Source organism: Linepithema humile, chromosome 7 (genome assembly GCF_040581485.1).
Source record: "Linepithema humile isolate Giens D197 chromosome 7, Lhum_UNIL_v1.0, whole genome shotgun sequence".
Lineage (NCBI taxonomy): Eukaryota > Metazoa > Arthropoda > Insecta > Hymenoptera > Formicidae > Linepithema > Linepithema humile.
Genome location: NC_090134.1, coordinates 8,639,576 through 8,657,716, shown reverse-complemented (window position 1 = coordinate 8,657,716; position 18,141 = coordinate 8,639,576). Strand labels below are relative to the sequence as shown.

The following is an 18,141-nucleotide window of genomic DNA, read 5'->3' as shown; positions in this document are numbered from 1 at the left end:
CTCTTATTTCTGACTCGATTTTTAATAATGTATGAGCATAGTATATTTTTGTGATAGAAAAATAGCAAATATAATGTTGAAAGTTGAATAAGATTTCTCTTTTGACATTTGAAAAATCATAAATAACAATGCGAACTTTATTGCTTTATTCCATCTATTCGTTGGTTTCTATTGAAGCACTAACAATAAACATGCAACACATATATTTATTTATGACGTCAGTTACATTATTTGTAGCTGCAAACTAAAAAAATTGACGCGTTTTTAATGTAAATAAATCCGAAGAGAGATTTACGATTCGTGTTCGACATGCGTTAAAAATTATAACAAGCGATACAATTATATATATTGACAATAGCGTTTAATATACTTTCTTTTTTGGAATTAAATTAACATGTGCAAATTAAACAGCATTAAATTGGTAAATTATGATTCAGTAATTGAGTAATCATTACAAAATTTTCTTCAACTCTCGTATATATTTCTTATTAAATTTCGCTATCATCGTAATCGTTGTTGGATGTGTATTAAGAACGTTTCTCTCGTGTACACAATCGCTTCTAAAGTGTTTACATGGTGCGTAATATCGCGTCACTCATCCGCTTGTCCAAGAGATGCGAAACATACAAAAACTCTAATCTCGCTTATAACTACCGACCAACTTGACATCATAACACTCGACTCGTGTTAGTCGCGATATTCGCAATAAATATATTATTTGTATTATTTTCCAGTATCGTATTAATAAAAATGAATATTTACAGAAATGATTTTAGCATATAGATTATGAAATAAATCTCTATATAATATTTAAATTAAATAAATGACATTTCTGCATCATTAACTGTCATTTAAAAACATAAGTAATATGTGCGCATTATCGATAATTATTATTTGACAAGCGCAAGCGATATACTTGTATAGTTTTCATTTCATATTAAATATAATACAATTATTCAGAAATTTCAATACCGTTAATTAAAACACTGCATAACAATTGTAGAGGAGGGAAATTAAATGAAATTAATTTTACACACACTTCCTTTACGAAGTACACGATAAGAATATTTGAGTTATTCGTCGCGAAAGGCAGCCCGGGGTGTCGCTTTAAGAAAGCTCGGTCCTGGTGCCCTCCGAATGGGGGTTAATACGTAAGCACGACGGAGAGGGATTCACTTGGTGGAGCGAGCGAGTGCAAGTTCATCCAGTAGAAAGAGACATTCGTCGGAAGGTCAGACAAAGAAGGAACCAGCGTCGCGCCGCCAGATGACAAGGAGAGAAACTACACCGCGGGATGAAAAGCACTGGAGGGAAAGGGACGGCGGTTCTTGGAAAGAACGAGTAAAGCTCGCTGCGCGCGACGAAGACAGCTCGTTGGCGCGAGTGAGAGGTGACTTTTTCAGGCGGGGAGAGACCACGTCAGTGCGACGAAAGGAGACAGTCCGATGATAATCGGATAGTCGCGAGGAAGACAACGATACCCAGAAGAAGGCTGAAGTTATCGGCGAGGAGGACGGAGAGTATCGGTATGACAAGGATGCGAGAGGAGCGGGGGGCGAAGGGGGGGAGCGGTGGTTAGAGGAGACTCGGTGGTGGGAATGCTGGAGGCAGCTGGAGGATGAGGGGAGCGGTGAGGGGACGACGGTGAGGGCCGAGAGAGAGAGAGTGTGCGAGAGCGATGGTCGGGTGGTGGTGGAAGAGCGAGGGAGCGTAGTCGAGCGACCGTCCCGCTGTGGCCACGAGCTCCGACGCTCGGGGAACGTAGGTAGTGTGTGAACTTCCGGCCGAGTGAAGCGGACAGGGGTTGTAGTTATAGGAAAGGTGCCGTTGAAGGTAGCCGAAGTAGAAGACGATCGTGCGGTGGTACGACGTAGCGGGAGGAACACGGAGCGGGAACACGGCAGGAGAGAACGGGAGAGCGAGAAGTGGAGCAAGGCAGTGGAAGGCGGGCAGGACGAAAGGAAGACGAAGAAGAAGAAGAAGTAGTTTAGTGGCTGTGCTGGTACGAAAACGGGCTCACATTCACTCACGTTTTCCGCGTTCACGCGCGGATCGGGCCCGGGCCCGCGGTACCGTCGGCGCCGAGTGGCTCGTCGCGCGGAGTTGACTCGCGGAGGGTGACTCTCCCTCGCCCGCGGGGGTGTACCGCGCCTCGGCGGTAAAAAGAGAGTAACGCGGGTTTTCTCACGGCGCGCGAGCGGGCTCTCACGCTCGTGAAAGAGTAAAAGCGTCGGGCTCGTTAGCTCTCGCACAATCAATCGCGTGTACCTCGGCCTCGGTCTCACGCCGTACGAATCCCTCTCTCTTTCCCTCTATCTTTCTCTCCTCCCCTCTCTGTCTCTCCTTTCGTCTATCTCTTTCCCTCTATCTATCTGCCTTTCTGTCTCTGTCTTACTGTCGCGTCGCGTTGATGCCGTCGGGACGGTGACGGCCGCCGGGGTGTTTGTTATGCGACGGTGGTACAGTGGCGGTTGACGACGACGACGACGACGACGACGACGACGACGAAGAGGAGGAAGAAGAAGACGAGGAGGAGCGCCCGCCGCCGCCGAGGAGGACGTGGACGGGGAGGAGGCGGAAGAGGAAGAGAAGGAGAAAGAGAAGGAGAAGGACGGGGAAGAGAAGGAGGAGGAGGCAGAGGACGAGGACGCGGCGCAGGAGGCGAAGCAGCAGCAGCTAGCCGTTTCTCGCCGTCGCGAGAGGAGCCGCCGAGAGTGTGCTCTGGTGCGTCGCAGGGAGGGAGGAGGAGGGGAGGGAGGCTCGAAAGGGAGGAAAGACGACGTCGACGACGAGGAAAAAGGAGAGGAAGAAGAGAGGCGGCGGACGAGGAGGTGGAAGACGAGGAAGAAGAAAAGGAAGGTAGTGGCCGCCGCCGTCGCCGGTGGTTGTGGTGTCCGCTCCGAGGAATCCGAGAGAGTTCAGGGCTCGGGAGAGAGGATCCCCCCCTCTCTTCACTCTTCTCTCTCTCTCTCTCTTTCTCTCTTTCTTTCTCTCGCTTACTCTGTCCTTTCTCTTTTCCATTCACTCACACTCATTTTCTCTCTCTCTATCTCTCCCTCTTCTGTTCCTCTGATCTCCTCTCTTTCTCTCTCTCTCTCTCGCTCTCTCTCGGAGAGTGTCGTTAATTGTTGTCGTGATACGAGAGAATAATCCGGGCGAAAAGGAAGGAGCGTGGAGAGAAAAGAAAAAAGGGGTGCGAAAGGTGCTGCGTTGGTGTTATTTTCCCCTCCCCCGTTTCCGCCCCCTGCCCGCCCGCACCCCCGCCGGTGTTTCGAAGAAGGGGGGTTGGTTGGTTTCATAGTGCACGTCGATCGCCGGGGTGCCGTCGTGAGTGTGCAGTGTGCAGTTCTCGCCAATTCTGTATATCTACCATTTTTTTTCTCTCATTTCTATAAAGTGGTGCCTCAGCACGAAGAGGAGGGGATCGCCACCGGGGCAGAGGCTCGAACGCATGTAGGAACATGGCCGCATCCAGCCCCTGCCTCCCTCTAGAGGTGAGTCCAGTGAAATGGAACGAGTCTCCGTTCTCCCGAAAATGCCTCTTTCGCTCGCTTTTGTTTCGCTTTGAATCGCGCGATCGCCGAACTCGGTACAAAGCCCGATTTGGAAATTCCACGGTCCAAACACCGTCCGCGTGAACGTCAACGGGCTGCTCATGTGTCCGCCGCCTCGCGCACTGGCTGGGATTCCTCGGCCATCGCGATCGCCACGTTTGGGTTAAAGGCTGACCTTTAAGCTGGTTTCACACGGCACGGCAGTCAAATGCCGGAACACATTCCGTTTTTATCGCTCTTGCGCTATTTATAGATCGCCGTTCGATGTTTGTCGATGGCGATTGCGTCGATAGCAATCGTTTCAATTACCTTATGATAACGTTTCTTAGCAACGCCACGCGGCTGACAGTCACGTATGATGATTTACGATTCGATTGTCATACTCGGACGTTATCCTCGGAGATTCGTCTTCCTCGTCAACATTACATTACTATTATCGCGCGTTTGAGACCTCGATTTAGCGCGTTTCTGTGTCCACAAATAGCTATTATAATCCATGTGAAGCCGGCTTTATTTTGTACGTCAGCAAAGTGATTAGGATTGTGTGTGTAGCAATGCTCGCTCGAAACAGCATGCTTGTTATACAACGGTCAATAGGACGATGATGGCTCGCGTAAAACCGGCTTTATCACGCATCAATCCACGCGTGCTCTTTGGCGCGGTTGGCTTTCTTAACGATTGGATACACGCATCACAGGGACGACACAGTGCTCACAGAATCTTTCGTCCTGCCAACGATCAACGTAAATCCAATTCAATATAAAATTGCCATGTCGCAATGTATCGCTTTAGACATTTTTTTACCAACTTTTTTAGACAACAAATTAATTAGCATTTTAATTAGAATTTTGTGATTTTTGCAACATTTGCGATATAAAATTGAAATTTTAGCAAGACAAATGTATAGCAAAAATCGTAAAATGTTATTTAAAAATAATAATATACGAAATCTTTTATAAAAATAGTAAATAAAAATGACACGTGACATTTTTGTTAAATCTCGCCATATATTGAAAATATGTTTTTTTTTGCTGAGAGAGCGACGTGATATGTAAATTACATAACAAATTTTGATAGTGCGATGCTTAATTATTTAAATTACTAAAATTAATCCTTGTCTAGGCGAATTATACTGAACATAAATTGCCCTTAATTTAACGTTGTTTCCACCGTGTTAATGTTTCACGTTATCTGTCACATTGAATGGAAACTTTGGTGTAGTTGACAAGCAAGACAATCAAAGACGTGTTTACGCAAAAATAACTTTTCGAAGTTTCGCATTTGCATAAGTGGACAATTTATCCTAGTATTTTTCGCCCATCATCTCGATTTAATCTAAAAATATGCAGTTCTTAAGTCATTCTGCTAGAACGCATTATTCAATTACGCAAATGCAAAACTTCGAAAACTCATGCCGACGTATATTCAATTATCAACGACACTAAAATCCAAGTTTCAGTCGTTACACTGAAAAAATGCAAGGAACTGCGAATAGTGTGTAGCGCAGCGTTCACTTGGACATTTACTGGGATTAGTATTATATTCAGATCGTTTTCTATTTTCTCTACAGTTATTTGCTCATTCTTTGCCGTCTATTTTCATTATCATGTGCATTCGTTCTTAAAAGAAAATTGTTTCCAACGAAAAAAACATGTTTTTCTGCTTCTTTTATTCTCTCCATTTTATTTCACGATTCTATTTTGTGATAATGTTATTTTTACATTAAACACATCTCAGAGAAATAGATATGGGAAAATTAAATCAACGGTTCTCTCTCTCTCTCTTCTTTTTTTTTTAAACGGGATAGTCTCGTTTGTTTCGTCCGTGCTATCAGGCTTTTCGCGTGTCAACTATCGGACTTTTTTGTTGTCTTTGCCAATGAAATAGAATGGAGCAGCTAAACGGGTTAGAATGCTCCTTGGGGGGGATTCATGAAAGGTATGAAAAGATCCTTTTGCGGCGCTTCTCACGTTGTTGTTTGCAGATTTCCTCCGTTGTCCTCGTTTTCCACGGTTATCTTGATTTGCGATCAATTAGAAGAGATTAGGAAAAGCGTGCGCCAAACGTCATTTCCATATTTTGGAGAAAAAAGTTTTTAAAATTTTAGACCAATTTAATCAAATCCCCAAAACAGAGAAATAGATCGTTGAATAACGTTAATTAATTAACATTTTTGAAAATGAAAACAAAATAAAATAACTTTATAATCTTAATAAATTTACAAGAATCGCGCCAACTATATTACATTTTTATCAATGAAATAATTAAAATTGTAATTCGTTGACCAATTTTCCGGAAGTGTTCTCGGGAGTGCTTGAGCACCCTAGAAAATATTTACGAGTGTCGCTTTCAGGTTTGCTTAGCACGGTAATGAAGGTGCTTTTGACGCGTGCGATCGCAAGAACGATCCTTTCCGGCATAACTTGGGATTTCATGGGAGTTTGCAGTACAGGCAAAAGCTGACGAGTCGAGGGAAGAAATAAAGAGAAAGACAGAATAGCGGCTAGAAGGCAAAAGCTAATTCTTAATGAGATTTTCGAAAACCAATTTATTTGTTTCATACGATGGCTTTAGACGGGAAGACTGAATCGTTGAGCAAAGGATCCGAGACAGAAATAATACGAACCACTGCAAAAAATTTAAAAGATACATCAACAAGAAGAGATGGGCTAAATTATAAATATTTTCACATTTTCTTAATGTCGCGTTATATTAAAGCTGAAGCTACGACAGTAGTTATAGTCAATCATAATCAGCCGTGAAAATAGGTATTTGCTAAAGCACGCGCTAAACAACTATTTTATTATCAATACAATCTCTTTATTTCCTAATAAAAAATAGGTTATCAAATTTATAAATTTGTGTCAAGTCTGACAAGATAAACAAATAATAATTATTTCAGAGTAATGAATAATTTAAAATGTTACTTAGAAAAATAGATATATTTTGCTGACATTTCTATTTCTAACAATCCGGGATGTGACATTTCTCTTGGCAAAGGTTTTAAAAAATGCTGGAAAAAATAATTTTTACATTTTGTATAATTTTACATTTTATAAATGATAACTGTAGGAAAGAGGAAGCGTTTTTATGCTCCTATTCATCTCGATGCTTTTCATCTCTACTTTTTTTTTTTCAAAAGAATAATTTTCTGAAAATACAGCGCATAGATCCCTTTTTTACAGCAAATCTTTAATTAGCATAATAGGAAATTAATTCTTCCGCATAAAGAGCATACTGCAGCGACAACATAAACTGGATTTGGAGTTATCGTCGTCCTCCTTTAATCCCGCGGAAATTTGTTTCGCGCGTATTTATCGCTTTCATTAAGGCAGTAGGCCACCGCGTGCACGTGCTGTAGATTGTCCATCCGTATTTCTCGAAATTGTCCGGTTTTTGCGCTCTTGACAGGGATATTTACGCGTGTGTCCTAACGACGTTTAATCTGTTATCATGCTACTCGCAGATACCGCCCGTCCCGAATAATTCACTTACCCCCATTTGGCTCTTCACGTTTATTATATCTCATCAATTTCCATTTTTTAATAGTAATAATATATTTTATGTGTTATTTTCTCGGATAATTTTCTTATCTTTATTTGAGGTCCTGCTCTTCGAGAATTATTATGATTTCTCATCTCTCAACTCACATTTCTTAATAGTAACAGTGTATATTATACGTTACTTTCTCTATTGTGATACTGATGAGATTATATGGTAATAATCAAGGTATTATATATTCTTATCATGCAACTATTTTGATCTACGTGTAATAAAACGAATCTGTAAATTTTATATTCGCTACAAAGAGCGAAAGCCTACAACTTTAATCCGTCTGGCCGTGATAGTGGCACACGCCACCATAATAGTATTAAAGGTTTTTAGCTTAATGAAAATAAGTAGATTAATTCTACATCGGCAGTGTCGCGTACGTAAACACGTGAATTAAACTGTAACTTTTATCTGATCCGTTGTCCTCGTTTCTTTGTTGAAGGGATAGAAAGCTTTGTAGCTTTATTTTTAAAATGACACCTTTATATACTGATTTTAAAATACAGGATCAAAAGGACTTAAGATTCGATCAATGATTGCAAGTGAATTGCTATACCAATTTTTAATCTCAAATTTCAGGATATTATCAAATATTCTGTACTATATAAGAAAAAAAATTTTTAGTTATTAAAACTTTTAAACTAAAAAAATTTTTAGTTATTAAACTTTTTGCCATATTTTTATATTTCAGAATATTGTAAATGTAAAATTAGAATTTTTTAATTTTTATTTTACTTTCCCAATTTTACAGTTCAAAATTGTTTATTAAACATTGTTTTCTTCTTTTAAATATTACTTTATTGATATTTTTATATATTTACCTCCATTAATTTATATTTCTTTTTATAATACACTATTCAGTATTCGACAGCTCTATTAATACCTATATAAAAATTTAATTTACTTTCCAGTTTCGTTCAGACTAATTTAAAATTGATCGACTATTTCTATTTTCTTCCATTATTGCGAAGTCTCATATACTGGACAACTTTTTTAATGTCTAACCACATCAAATTTTCATTTTATTTATCCAATTTTGCTCGGACTAGTTTATTAAACATCGGCTAACTCTTTTTATCATGTAAACGCTATCCTTACGTAACTTTCAATTGAATGATGGCCCGGATCGTGCCGGCCGCTCGTTTCGTCTTTTGCGTAATCGCGCTCCCTCGTGTGCCATCCGGTCTCTCGATCCGATCGATTGGTCTCTCGGCTCGCACAGACCCTGGAATCGCCCGTCTGCGAAGGAAGCCAATTGTTCTCGCGAGCGGCTGACGACGAGATTAGAAGGCAACGCGGCGCGGCGCGACGCGGCACGTCGCGACGCTTGCGAACGCGACAAATCAATTTCTGGCGCAACGTCGACCGACCCGCTTTCCGCGCATTGTCGTGTCGCGATTCGATAATTTCCATGCCATAATTCTCACCGATAAGGAAAACGTGAATATGTGAAAACGCAAAGTTGAATTTTATCATCATTTGATTCAGCCAATTTTTTTTTTATATTTTGATTAAATTTTTGAAGACATAGCAAAGCTTTGTTAAAATTCTCTCTATCTTAATCATAATATGAAGCTTAACAAATTAATTGGAGTACAATAGATAAAAAACAATGTATAGATTTTTAATTAATGGACTGCTCGTCATAATTTGCTAAAAACATTTTATCACGAAATGTGTTTTCAGCTTGTCATAATTTATTAAAAATATTCCATTGATAGTCGAAATACTTCTCTCTTCAAATTTTGAGATTAAAATAATTTTATCTAGAGCGTGAGGCTCGGCGCCTAAAATATTACGCTTTCAGGACGCGTTTATCGACGTAAATCACGGTCATTCAGGCTCTCTGTCAGTTTACGGTGTTGGCTGGGGGTTAAGCGCCACGTGTGAGGAGCTTACGAGGGGTGGATTTTCTGTTGGCAAGCCTGATTCTCTCTGTAGGGTAGTACAACCAGCGCCGGTTTTGTCGACACACTAAATTATATTTTTCAAATACATTCCTTTCTTTTTTTATATTTCTCAAAAACATTAAAAAACTGAAATAACAGTTTGTAGGAAAATTATTTAATTTTACGTAACAACAATTGCTAATCAATAACTTCTCGGTTTTTCCAAAGTGCCTCTAAATTGTAACGATATTTTATTCTTAAAATAAAAAATAACAGTTCAATAATTTTTCAATTAAATATATAGTTAAGTTCGTATTACGATAATATTATCTTAATAAACACAAGCTACTTAAATTACTGCAACTGAAACGAATGCTATAAACACTACTTTTTTGGTGCTCTGAGAGCTTAATCGTCTCAATCACTCCTGAAGCCGGTACTGACGACGGCGGAGTCGGTGGCAACAATAACGACGTCGACATCGATGGAATCGCGATGGTGGACGTTGCTCGCGACGGGGGTGGTGGAAATGGCAGTGGATGGATGGAAGGGAGGGAGACGAGTCGCTCGATGGGGCAACGAGGGGCTAAGAGGACGAAAGGGCGGCACATGAATGAACGATCAATAGATATATAGTTACTTGTGCCTGCTCCGCCGGGTACCTGCCTTCAATCGTACCGACTGTTTGATAATAAGCGCATCTGATGAACTGTATTGCATAATTTTAACATTCACAAAAGTATTATTTGTAATAATTAGCAAAACTTAATTAGATTCTTATGATTTTTTTTTTCTGATTAATTATACACTTATTTGAACTTTCTAAAAACATGAAAAAGATTCAGTGCATAATGGAAGAGTGATCTGAAAATTAATCTAGATTTAATTATGTTATTTTTAATATTATTTTTCGCTGATTTTTCAAGAAATAGAAATGTTTAAGAAAGATTCGATAATTAAAAATTAAGATTTTGATTTCTTCTTAGATTTTTGGGAAAAGATTTTATGGTAGGATGAATAGAGTTATTGCAATTATTACAGAAATGTGAATTATGTATTTTTTTAAACAAACATTTTTATTTATTTAAAAGATCTTTTCACAAATACACAGTCCGAAAGTGATGCAGCTGTACGATTAAGCGCGCCGCGGTGTGGTGCGGGTTTGCCGGAGTTCTAACGATTTGTCAACCATTGTAGCGCGATTAAAAAATAATCTGCTGTTGTTCAACATAAAAGCAGTTTAATATTTCAGTAGTAAAGCAACAACTATTCCTCCTGGACTTATAAAACTTGGCAATTTTTAGCCGTATTGTACGTAAAAAATATTTTTTGTAAATTTTTTTATCTTGAGTAGGTATGTTCAATTATTTATGATATTGTCACAATTATATTGTCGTTTCTTTCTATGTAAAAGTACTTTTTTTTAATTTTTGTATAAAATACTTTTATATGTGAGAGAAAACGTATTTTATCAATATGACAGTAGGACTGACGGCGAATTTAATCTTCCGACGACACCGTTGCGTTTCCGTGTCATCCTAAAGTTTACCGGTCTCGGATCAATAGAGCGAAATTCTCTTTTTTTTTTACGGACCACGCTGTAGTCGTCGCTATGCGTGCACACGCCTTAAAATACTTCGTAGGTAATGAAGCCCGTGGATTCCCCTAGGATTAGGCAGGGCCAGGACACTTTTATGGACCCGCCATGTGTTATCGCTCGTGGATCGTAACCTACTTTTAACAGCGCAGCTCTAACGCCATTTAATTTGGCTAACGCAAGTGGTCGCATCGTCTTTAGACAAACACGAGCGACACATGGATAGGTCTAAAATAGACACTCTTGTAAATGTTTAACTTGATTAACTAATTTTATAATAAAATTTTACCGATTGCGAGAAAATGGCAAAGAGAAAAGCATTATTATTAATAATAATATGTATTAATGGTGTTTTTATAAAATTAAAAGATGCAATCTGCTTGCAGCATAGGAAATGGCTTCGACCTTTGCAAAATATATTTTATTTGAATAATACTGTTCACATAATACGAAATGTTAGAGATCATCTTTCCAATCGTACTTGTGTAATTTATATATATGAATATTTAATTATGATGGAAAATTGCATTTGCCGCGCAAATAAATTTTTAGTTTCGTTATAATTGCGGATAATATTGAAGCGCAAATAGTAGAATGTGATAATTATCTCTATGGGGGGGAGAGCAAAGTTCAAGAACAAGTAAATATCACACGGTGCGCATTTCTCGGGCTCTTATAAGACGCCTACATTCGCCGGATGACGTTTGCATTTCACGCAGTTAATGCAGTTTACACTGGAAATACTGACTTTTTCACGACCTGACATTTCCGGTTGAGCATAGTGTAGGTGAAAGCTTCATAATACACGGATGGCGGGTAACATGACTCTTCGATCTGTCCGGGCGCTTTTCGATACTTAGAAGTGTAGGTTGGACGCGCATGGCTAAGCTACGGTTTCGCAGCTGAATCTTCGTGAATTATTGTGAGCACCGCGGAGAGACGGTACAGTGTTGCATTCGCAGCGTGTCTCGACGCGAAAATTGAACGACGCTAGTGAGACGTCACACAATGAACATTTCTCTTGTCTCCGTAAATGTCGAGTAAATGACACTCTACGTGGATTGAAATAAGATAAAAAATAAATTATTAGAAAAATGAAAAAAAGAAGTTGTTCATGTTATTAATCATGTTATTAATATTAGAATTGAGACATTTAGCAGCGTTTAACAATATTACTCGTGACAATATGAAAATAAACCGTAAATTAACAACAGTTTTGAACATTCTATATTAAAAATATGTGTTACTTTGTTTAATTTTTAGGTGCTTAAGAATATTATCTTATTAAATTATTAATAATTTTAATATTACCTTATTACTCAAATATTATTTTACAAAAATTTTTATTTTTAAACTTGACCCAGCTTTAAAATTCGGTCAAATATGCTTTAATAATAAATACTTTTAAGAGTATGAAGTACTCGGTTAATGATTTTTTTCCACCAACAATACGTTACCCTTAATCTTGGGATTGCGGTGGCAGTTAAATCCACTTCAAGTCGGAAAATCTCGAACTTTTCGGATGACCAATGTCTATTCTTCGTGACCTCCATCACTTCGCAGCGTACGAGTATGCATGTGTCGTGCGTATGCGTGCTCCTTTTTCGCGTATATTTCTGACCGCGTTGAAGCGGAGGAGAAAGACTCGCGTCTCCTGTCTCGTAATCCCTTCTTTCTCGTCCGCCACCACTGTCGTTTCGTACCACTTGGCAAATGCCGGAGACGCAAAGTCGCCCCGACTGACCTTACTATTGACAAGGACACTTTTCCTGATTTATTAAGTCCGGAGCGACGTACAAGGAAATGAGCTGCTCGTCGCACGATAAATACCTCAATGGAGGAGGGATTCGCGGAAATAAGGAGGAGAGCGTAGGCCCTTCCTCGAAGTTGCCGTTTGAAAGAAGAATTCTTTATGTATGCCTTCTTTGAAAGGCGAGCATTCTTGAATGCCGGTGACAATTTATTGGATTTGGATACGACAGATCTTTAGTCGATATTAAGAAAAATAAATACGCTACTGGATACAAAGGAGATCGCCTGTCACGATTGAACATGCAATTCGAAGAGTGGAATTAAAGCGACGAGTCATGCTTTAAAAAATAAAGCTCGATCTTTATTAGCTCATATGTCGAGCGAATGAAGTGCTTTTCATTAAAAAGCTGAACGTATAAATCGATAAGTACATTTAAATAATTAAATTTATAAGTTTGTTTCAAGTGGCCAGGCACTTTTACTAAATTAGAAATGAAGATAAATAGCAACAAACAGTATTTGTAGAATTCCGCTTTGTACGCTGCTCACGTATGCTAACGCGCTACGCTCTATGGAGTCGGACAGTTTTCCTCTTCAATTATCACGGACAACTCGAGGCCGAATGTAAGCTACATCGTTTCCCGACGAAATGTTATAGTTCAAGGATCGCCGTGCATCGAACAGCGAGCGGAAATCTGTCTACGCGTAGCAGAAACGCGTGGCGCCGCGTCACACCGCCAGATTTATCGTAACGAGATAATGATGCCGCTAATTAATAGTTAATTCGGCGAGGATCGGCGTTTCCGATGCGGCTCACATCTCTGATTTCCCGAATGACGCCACTCGAAGTACTTGGGCTAATCACGGTGACGAATGGCGTCAGAACTTGAGTGGCATCAACACATGTTATCAGACAAAGCTCTAAAATTATTAGGCTTATTATTCGGCGCGCTCTGACATTGTTTAAAATTACGGGAAAATAAATATCGTATTCAGAATGAATAATAATGGAATAATAACGATATAGATACATAAATGGAATAATAACGATATAAAAACATAAATGGAATAATAACGATATAAATAATGAAAAGTAATGATTGAAAGAAGAATATGTTTAAATATGGACAAAAATATGAAAATATCACATTACCTATGTGATGAAGAATTTGTCGTAAAATAATCTTTAAATAGAGATAAATCAGTAAATTGCTAATTATCAGTCAAAAGATTAACAAATATTCAAGCATTGCATTTATGTATGTGCAGAGTAATAGATAAAATATGGATTTCAGTGGTAGCGATGTTTCCTCGAAGGGATTTTGGGTCTAGTTCTCTTTAGCGAAAATACGAAAACTTCATCATTTTAGTTTCAAACTCTCTAATCTCTAACATCGAATATCTAGCTAATTAAATCTGAAATTAAATTTCCGTCCGCGCGCACGAGTAGGGAAGATTACTCGAATTTCCTGAAAAATAAAATTTGTTGCGTATTTAACACTCTGGAAATTTAATTTACTAGGCTCCATTATAAATCTCAGTTTTAAATAAGTTAAACATTTCAATTAACAAAATGTTTAACGTTAAAAATGGAAATATTATGAGAGGTAATTCTATTAATAAATTGGTATTATGTGTGTGTGTGTATCACATTCAATAGGAAATATTATCTAACTATTATCGTGTAGATCTTTCGAGATTATTCTATGTACCTTTTGTAAAATTATTTATTGGCTAATATTTAGTATTCCGTTTTTTAAGGTCGCTTAATCAACAATTTGTGCAATAACGCGTGATGATATATGAGACACGATAAAAATTATTAATGGTCGTCTGTGTAAAATAACAAGCAATGGTTATGCGACCCGCAAAATTCCCAGAAGATCCCGGACAAGTATTCTTCTAAATAGCTTATTCAGAATGCGTGGGAAATTTTATGAAAGTGTGAAAGTTAAATGTCAGTTTATATCATAGTTAAAGCGAATGGATAAGTTTAAAGAGCCGGTTAAATTAATTTTTTATCTTACTCGATAAAGAGTTGTGTAAAATAAATGTCTCTTAAAGAGCAATATTTTTAAATTCTTATAAGAGTGATAAATTTTCGCAAATCTTTTAAAATTCATTCTTTTCTAATTTCGCAATGTTCTGTTCGTTTATAATCGAAAAAAGTTTTATGATATACTTAAGAGTATCGCGAAATGTCACGGTTACGAGTAAAGGGTTTAATAATGCATTTAAAATGTTCCTAGAAACCTGTCTAATCAGGTTACTTTCCAAATGTCAGAGACACGTGGCTCTAGTAAGCCGTGAAAGGGTTACGACACGCTTGAGTTACAGGCAACAAGGTTTATTCAGTTCGCCGGTGCAATTCACAGAACGATGACTTCACCCTCTCATTGACTCAAACGACATCCAGCCGCGGATTCTCGGAATTACACATACCTACATATATATACATACGTGGCATATAATAAAATTGCCGCATGCCCCAATTTCGAGACTCGTTTCGAGGAAGCCCATATACCGCTCCGCTTCTAGTCCCGGTATCAATGAAAACTTGTAGCGTTCTTCCCGGAAGGCTTCGGCTCGCTCGCTCTTTCGATATCGCGCGCGTTAGCCATTCATTGAAAGCTATCGTCGAGTGTGCGCTACCAGATTCGCAGAACACACAATCGTTACGTTTTAATTAATTCAATGGATATGTCGCTCGATGCTAAGTGAAAAAATAATGGTCGTATTAGTACCCTCAGCTGTTACAATAGCGTCGCGGATTTTGCAATTCATGAGAACTCCTTCCCCCTTCCTGTATTAATCAAAATTAATAAGGCGTTTGCCCTCTCCACGACGAAAAAGGGAAGATTCATTCTTTGTTATCGACTAAGTGGAAAAGCCCAATCCACAAGATATATTTGAAACGCGTCCGGACAGGCTAGATGCATCTACTACGACGGGTAGTAGTAACACCAGTGTTGAGTCAGACGTCTCGGATGTCGGATCTCTCGCTACTTGCTCTCTCGTTGTTTCTGCTGGGAGAAATCGTCGGTACTCAGTGGCTAATTTACCGGTTTAAAATATTGCTCGCGATATATCGCCGGACATGCCGAAGCACCGAGAGATTCTCACATTGTTTTTTCGCCGAATTTATAGGTATTGATTTTTTCTTTTGCTTATAATATTACGAGTGTTAACGGTTGTTAATAGTAAATAATACTATTCGTGTAACGGAAGTGTGTATAGAAAATGATTTTGTTTTCAAGATTCTAAAGTTCTAGCTACACGTCGTCGCTAAAGTCGTCGATGCGCGTTTCACAGCGGCGCTCGCAGGCGCCAGGCGTTTGCATACATTTATAGCGCACACCCTCTCAATCCCGTTACGCTACGACTCCCTCACTGACACGCAGCTTCCTCGTATGTCACTCAGGCAGGATTGTGACTTGAGAGTTTGCCAACGCGACACCCGCTTCTGACGATTCGCGTTGCGACGTCGCGTGTTTCCTTCGATTCCCTCGCTGTTGTCTTCGCTAATTTCCGCGGGGATGAACCTTGCTCCATATAGATTCTTCGAAGCTTCGTGTTCTCGCACTTAGGCGCCGTTTTTTTCATAGTCTCTATTGCGCAGTGATCTTACAAGCAAATCTTTTCTTCAAACAAAATTTACTTTGCAAAAATTTTTAGATTTCTTTGAAGTTCTAATTTAAAAAAATCTCTTACAAAAAATTTTCATAGAATAAAAGCTATTTTCAATACGTTTTTAGCTATTTATATTTAAATGTTTGTGCAACAGGAAATTAGGAAGCTCTTTGAAAGAGTTATATAATTTTTATATTATGATATGAAATTATGTATACAATTTCTAAAACTGTAGCTCACAAAAGAATTTGTGACAGAAATGTTTGCAGTTATTTTTTAGCAATTGTGTTTTTCTTTACTTTTTACGGTTAATTATTTATAAAGTAGAAAGTTGGAAAAAGTATTGAAAGAGTTAGCCAAACTATTTCCATATGCGTAAGTTTTTATCTGTCCTTCCGAGCCGACATCGCGATTGGCGTATTTGTGTGGCTTCGACCGGTGTAACTCACGCGGGATTGTCGACGGGTGAAGCCTCGAATCACCCCGGCCGCGGTGTGGCGGCCGATTGATTCAACGATCAGAAAAACGCCCTGATTGCGACCGGCCGCGATCTCCAATCGTCGCAATTTACGAACCGGTTGGCGCAAATATTTGCCTGGCCGTTATTCGCGAAAACACTGAGGCTCTTTTTCCTCGCAACTGTCGAACTCTCTGCGAGCTTTTCCAAATTCGCTTTCATTTGGCTATAAAAAGAGCACTGCAGTGCGCTTATTGAAATATTGAAGCCTCGATCGAAAGATGTGTTATCGCAAAGTTTATTAATAATTGATAATAATGCCTGTTTGATTTGAAAAGATTCTTCTGGTACAAATATTAAGTAATATTAAAATTAACAAATTATATTAAGGTTTAATCAAGATAATTTGTATTTATTAATTCACAATTTTGCTAAAATAATATAAAATTTAATTACAATATTTTGTTCAAATTTCCACCAATTATTAACAAGTACTTAGCATCTTTACAAAGTTTACTAATTAATTTAAAGTTTATTTCCATTAATTCGAGAAGATACAAATAAAAATTTATACTTGTCTATTTTATTAAAATAGACAATTAAAATTCTTTTCCTAATAATTAATAATTTTTCTTTATTTTTTTATAAAATAATTATCGTTTTAATTGAAATGCGAATCAATCGGACTCAATAATAGCATGTAAAATATTGAATAACCATCGACAGCCAATAGAGTTTATGGTACAAGAATAGGATGCTTATAGAGAGTAGTGTAAAAGAGAAATTGTCTCGCAATTAAGAGGCTCATTATTTAACCTAATACAAATCTCACACAAATAGTGTTAATAGCATTATCTCTGCGCGTATTACGAATTGTGCATATATTAATAAATTAATTCGTAATAATGATATAAAACATTTATTATTAATCATTATTGACAAATAATTGAGAGACTGCAGCAAATAATAGGTCGATTTATCGTAAAGAAAGGAAACTGTCACGCAATTAGACCGGAGCTCATCTGGATGAGCCTAATACGAGGTCATAAATAGCGCTAATAGCACTGTCCGCGCGTTAAAGCCGCGCGTAAATGTAGGAGGCGCGGGCAAGTGTGCGAAAAAGGGTGGAAGGCCAACAGAGGAGAGGTACCCAGCCATAGTAGCCGCCTACATGCTCCAGCGAAATTACCTTTCGATCTATTTGCCTCCAGAAAGCGTCGGGTTACGTCAGTCACGCCGGCCGTTAGTCGGGTGCTCGATAACGCTCGCTTGTTATTAGCAAGCGTTTTTATTTTGCTTTCACAATCGATAGATCATCCGGACGACTCATCGACGCCTACGTTGATTTATTTTAAAGTCCAAAATTAAAAGGAAAAAATTGAAATTCTGATGCTTTCGCGCTCTTGCGGATTGAAAATTTCAATTCGAATCTGAATAAGGAATTTCATAATAACAATTTCATTTGAATTTGATAATAATCGTACTATATTTTTTTTTCCTTATTGTTGGAAGTGATGGACCATTGCGAAATTCATTAAATGCATCCATTCTTTGCGAAAAAAATTGAAGAACAGCGTAATAAAAGCGGTGCGTGTGTGCGCGCACTTAGGCACAAACTACTACGCGCAGCATTTCAGTAGTAATTCAATATATTAGGCAGACAAGGCGGTATCTACATTTCCTTATTTCACTCACAGCGAAATTAGATCG

General features: G+C 38.5%; 1 protein-coding gene across 7 annotated transcripts in view; it reads left to right on the top strand.

Moving 5' to 3' along the window:
• cac (cacophony) overlaps nt 1–18,141 on the top strand; it is a 160,306-nt gene that overhangs the window by 73,996 nt on the left and 68,169 nt on the right. Inside the window, exons 1-2 of one of the 7 annotated variants that reach the window (XM_067359966.1) lie at nt 702–2,002; nt 3,398–3,494. The exons of 5 other annotated variants lie outside the window; for them this stretch is intronic. The gene's annotated coding sequence lies outside the window, so the exon portion shown is untranslated. Of the gene's footprint in view, nt 1–701; nt 2,860–3,397; nt 3,495–18,141 lie in introns of those variants that run through there. One more of the 7 variants, XM_067359965.1, reaches the window with a different exon arrangement.